The sequence below is a fragment of the Lepisma saccharinum genome, unplaced genomic scaffold, assembly GCF_977018435.1.
Source record: "Lepisma saccharinum unplaced genomic scaffold, izLepSacc3.1 HAP1_SCAFFOLD_348, whole genome shotgun sequence".
NCBI classification, from domain to species: Eukaryota; Metazoa; Arthropoda; class Insecta; order Zygentoma; family Lepismatidae; genus Lepisma; species Lepisma saccharinum.
The window spans coordinates 26,304-32,303 of NW_028143069.1; positions in this window are offsets into that span (position 1 = coordinate 26,304).

Sequence of the window (6,000 nt, forward strand, 5' to 3'; positions counted from 1 at the left end):
GGATTCGCATCAAAATGATTTGGCCAAATTACAGCAATTTCAATCGAAAAATAAAGAGTTGGAAAAATTGAAACTCGAAATCGAAGAACGAACTTCCGCAATCGAAAATAATTTCTCTGAGCTTCAAACCGTCGTGAACGATATCGACGTAGAACGCTTGCAATGCGTCGTTTCCAAATTACAAGAAGAATTCACCGGCACGTTAAGAGAAATTAAATCCAAGTTACAGACTTTGGAAGATACCATGACGAACCTACCATCGTCAGACGAACTGCAGGTCATCGGTAAAAGCGTTGCGAACATAAAAATTCAATTGGAGGCTTATCAAGATTTCGAACACATTCAAACCACCATCGCTACGCTTCAGGCGTCTCTGGAATTGATCAACGAAGAAACTAAAAATATTAGAGTTCAAGCAAGCATGTTGATGAGCATTCAGGACACGTTAAGCACGGTTCAGCAGAAGATCGAATATTTAGAAAATTTGAACGTGGAATCGAACCTTGCTCATTTTCGTCACGTACTCGACAACATACAGGGTGACTTGGAATCGTTACGGACGAGCGTACCTTCGAAGGAAGATTTGGAAAAATTGAAAACGGCGGTGACGGCATTATCCGATTCGAGCGACATCAAAAGTTCATTGAGCGATCTCGAAAGTACGGTGGCCAATCTCCCCACCTCCAAAGAATTGCACGCTTTGAAAAGGAACATATCTCGAATGCTGAAACGACTAGAAACGGAAACGGCAAACGTGGAACAGATTCGAGACGAACTTGCTTCGCTGGTGTCGACGCTGCCCACTTCGCAGAGCGTCGCGGATCTTCGCACGCAGTTTACCGAGATGCGAAGCATCGTGAACGATCTTACCGAGAAAGTTCGAAATTGAATGAAGTTGAGAACCTTCAGAACATTGTCGTCAACATCAGAGATCAACTTGGAGTGCTGGAATCCACGCAGGAATCGACGCTTGCCTCTTTCGGTGCCAAGTTGCAAGAACTGAACGAAAACTACAAGCAGTTGAACGTGGAAGTGAAAATCAAACCGTCATTTTCTGCCGTAACGGATACCATAGTCGAGCATTTGTTCCCCATCGAAAATAAACTCGGACACGTTCACAGTAATCTGCTCAGCGTCGACACTAAAATCGCCAAATTGTTCACATTGCAAGCCATCGAAATCAACAGCGTACCCAATCAACAGAGAATCTCCACGTTCGTCGAAGGTAACAAACTGTACATGTTACATCCTTATCATCCGTACTACAAGTTTCTCCTCGATGGCACGATTCAGATAAACGAATTTTCGTACTGGTCTCACGGCAGAAAAGCTAGCGTTCCCACCATGAACTTAATATCAAATCGTGGTGTCCAGAAAGGAGGAAACATTCCTCTGGCACGTTGGAACGAAACCCGCAACATATATGAAATACACGAAGACGAAGATCTTACCGTTTTCGACGTGAGTGCCGGCGATAAACTGATCATTCAAAAAACGAGCGAGGTGCCTCCCTCCTTGAATCCCATCACGCTCGTGCTTCTCTTCAAACGTAATCTCTAAAAAAAATGACTAGGCAAGCCATCGTCGAAGAATTGCATAAACCTGCACGCCGCAACTACGAACGTTTAACGGTGGTAACCAAGGGCATCGATGACCTCTGGGAAAGTGACCTCGTGGAGATGAGTAGCGGCAAATTAAAAAATGTACATAAATTGAACAAGGGCAACAAGTACCTCCTCACCGTCATAGACACATTTTCGAAATTCGCACGGGCTCTACCTTTGAAAGCCAAAACGGGATCGTGCGTCACGGAAGCATTCAAATTAATTTTTCGCGAAAGCGGCAGACGACCACGGTTTCTGCACACGGACAACGGGAAGGAATTCTACAATTCCGTATTCCAAAAGTTTATTCAGAAACATGAAATTCGACATTATTCGACTTTCAGTCACATCAAAGCCAGCATCGTGAAAAGATTTAATCGAACCTTGAAAACACACATGTGGAAACGATTCACGCTTCGGGAAAATTACAAGTGGGTCGACATCCTGCCGGAACTCGTCGACACCTATAATGATACGGTACACAGAACGACAGGCATGAAGCCAGCTGACGTTACGAAATCTGACGAGCAGCGTTTAATTTCTACAGTTTAATGTCCAAAGTACACTCCCACGACTACCAAGAAATCAAAATTCAAAATTGGACACCAGGTGAGAATCAGCAAATTCAAACGCACCTTCGAGAAGGGATTCACAAAAAATTGGAGCACGGAACTTTTTACGGTGGTTCGACTTTTACCCGGAAACCGACACACGTATATAATAAAGGATAGTAGCTACGAGATTTTGAAAGGAAGATTTTATGAAGAGGAACTCTCTAAAACGAAACACCCCGACACGTACCTCATCGAGAAAGTATTGCGTAGTAAAGGTGACAAACTGTTTGTCAAATGGCTGGGACTTCCGGAAAAGAGTTGGATCGACGCGAACGAAGTGATCTTGTGAGTACGTGGAACGTGGTGAAGCGTCTACCGGATTCGGAAAGTCAAACGAAAAAAAAAGAACGGCGAGTTGCTTCCCGACAGCATCCGCTGTCTAATCGTAGGTCCTTCAGGGTGTGGGAAAACGACACTGCTCGTGGACAATTTTCTCCTCGCACCGAATTGGTTAGATCGGAAGAACAGGCAGCTGTACGTGTTCTCGAAAAGTTTGGAGCAATCCAAATACCAGCAACTGATGAAACTGTACGATGGTCTTGACATTGCAACGTTCGCTTCGGAAATAAAACCACTCGACGATTGTCGTGAAAATTCAGTCGTTGTGTTCGACGATGTCATCCTGGAAAATCAAAATGAAATTCGCAACTTTTTCACGCAAGGTCGTCACAAAGGAATGGATTGCTTTTACCTAGCTCAAACGTTTTCCAAAATTCCTAAACAGTTACTACGCGACAACGCTAATTTCATATGTTTGTTTCGTCAAGATCACACCAACCTAAAGCACGCGTACGATGACTACGTAGGCGGAGACATGAACTACAATCAATTTTCGGAACGCTGCTCTTCTTGCTGGAACAGTGACGATTTCGGATTCGCGACGATCGACATGACGAGGAAACCCAACGACGGAAAATACAGAAACAATGCTTACCTCGCGAAACGCTTCAAAGGTTGGAAATCCGAGAATCGCGGATTCTACGAAGAGAAGAAACGTCAAGATCAACCTGTGATCGATGCCATCAGCGGTCTAGGTAAAGAAATTAAAAGTGTCACGGAACAAAATAAAAATTTGATCAACGAACTCGTACCACTCGCAGCTAAACGTTACGCTGTACCCACGCCCATTTCGAGCTTTCCTTCGACGCCGTTCGAACTGAAGGACGTACCGGCACGACGTCAAGCCATAGGTAGCACGTCGTCGTCTTCGGATAAGATCGAGTTGGGACCGTTGGCACGAGACTACCTGAGCACGGGGAAATTCGAAAAGGATGAAGTGTTCGGATTGTACCCGAGCATGGAAACCAACGAGGGTGTGATTTGGAAGATTGGGAAATCGAAAGTCACCTTCGAAGGCAACGACATTAAAGTTAATTTAGGCGAGAAGAACTGTTTGACCAGGTTGGATCAGTAAATTGAAGCGAACGTTCGACAGGGGTTTCACACGAAACTGGAGCACGGAATTTTTTACCGTGGTTCGAGTTTTACCCGGGAACCGTCACACGTATATAATAAAGGACAGTGGCGGTGAAATTTTATTGGGGCGCTTCTACGAGGAGGATCTCTCTAAAACTAAATACCCCGACACGTACCTTATGGAAAAAGTTTTGCGTAAGAGAGGTGACAAACTTTTGGTGAAATGGCTGGGACTTCCGGGAACAAGTTGGATCGATTCGAACGAAGTGATTCTATGAGTACGTGGAATGTCGTGAAACGTTTACCTGATTCGGAAAATCGAACGAAAAAAAGAAACGGCGAATTGCTCCCCGACAGCATACGGTGTCTGATCGTTGGACCTTCGGGGTGCGGAAAAACGACACTGCTCATTGATAATTTTATCCTCACACCCAATTGGTTAGACTGGGAAAACAGACACCTCTACGTATTTTCGAAAAGTCTCGAACAACCGAAATACCAGCAACTTATGAAACTGTACGAGGGACTGAAATCATTCCACTGGACGATTGTCTCGAGAATTCCGTTGTGGTGTTCGACGACATGATCTTGGAAAATCAAAACGAGATTCGTAATTTTTTCACTCGAGGTCGTCACAAAGGATTGGATTGTTTCTACCTGGCACAAACTTTTTCCAAGGTTCCGAAACAACTGCTACGCGACAACGCTAATTTCATATGTTTGTTTCGACAAGACCACACCAATTTAAAACACGCACACGATGATTACGTAGGGGCTGACATAAATTACAATCTATTTTCTAAATTCTGCTCCCACTGTTGGAACAGTGACGATTTCGGATTCGTGACCATTGACATGACTCGAAAAGCAAACCATGGAAAATATAGGAATAAAATAAACGTTTATCTAGACGTCTCAAAGGCTAACAAGAGGACAATTTCAGATTTGCAACAAGAAGAAAAAAATACAAAGAAAATCAAAGGTCGAGAATCTAAAAAATAAAATTTGAAAAAACGTTCTTTTTTTTCAAACGTCTGACAAGCATATATAAATAACCATTACAACAAAAAGTGAGTGTTAGAAAAGTGGATAGTCTCAAGCGGGTGACGGCAAGAAAACTACGAGAACCGAACGTATAGGCTGAGAATTCGACGTTTCAGAAAGGTTTCAACGTATATAGAAAAATGTCAAAACGTCAATTTCAAGAAGAGGACAATCTCAAGTTGCGGGAATACCTCGTGAAGCGCTTCAAAGGTTGGAAATCCGAGAATCGCGGATCCTACGAAGAGAAGAAACGTCAGGATCAACCTGTGATCGACGCCATCAGCGGTCTAGGTAAAGAAATTAAAAGTGTCACGGAAAAAATAAAAATTTGATCAACGAACTCGTACCACTCGCAGCTAAAAGTTATGCTGTACCCACGCCCATTTCGAGCATTCCTTCGACGCCGTTCGAACTGAAGGACGTACCACGACGTCAAGCCATAAGCAGTACCGCTTCGTCTTCGGATAAGATCGAGTTGGGACCTTTGGCACGAGACTACCTGAGCACGGGGAAGTTCGACAAGGATGAAGTGTTCGGATTGTATCCGAGCATGGAAACCAACGAGGGTGTCGTGTGGAAGATTGGGAAATCGAAAGTCACCTTCGAAGGCAACGACATTAAAGTTAATTTAGGCGATAAGAATAGTTGGACCAGGTATCCCGGTACGGTGGGACTGTGGGAACTCGTTGCCAAAAAGCAGCCGAAAGATTACACCGACGAAGATTACCAGAGTTACAGGGAAATTCTGATCATGACGGAAGCCATGTACCAGAACAACGATGCCTCGCAGAATAGGGTGAAATCGAGTAGCGGTGAGAAGTACAGGAATCTCATCAAACCGATTTGGAACGAGGTGAAGAGTGGAAGCGGCGTCAAACGCTACAACACATTACCCAATGAATTCGTTTGGGTGGACGACGTGAGGATGCTCGTGGACCGATTGTTGGTGATAGCCGGCGAAGAGAATGCAGGCAATCGTAATTTCTACAACGAGAAGGTTGTCATCGTGGACATGATCAGCACGAAACTTTCCAACTTCATCGTGAACGACGACAAAGGCATAGGTTACCTCAACACGCTGCCTCCGAGATTCTGGAACGTGGCCGAAGGAAAGGGACTCGTGAACGACATCATCAACAAGTTACCTTTCGAGATGCATTTACCTGGCTACCAGTACTGCGGACCGGGTACCAAACTCGAGAAAAGATTCGAGAGAGGAGACAAGGGTGTGAATCCGTTGGACGCGGCATGCAAAGATCACGTTATCGCTTACAACAACACTCGCACGGATCTGGATGCACGTCACGAAGCACACAAGAAAT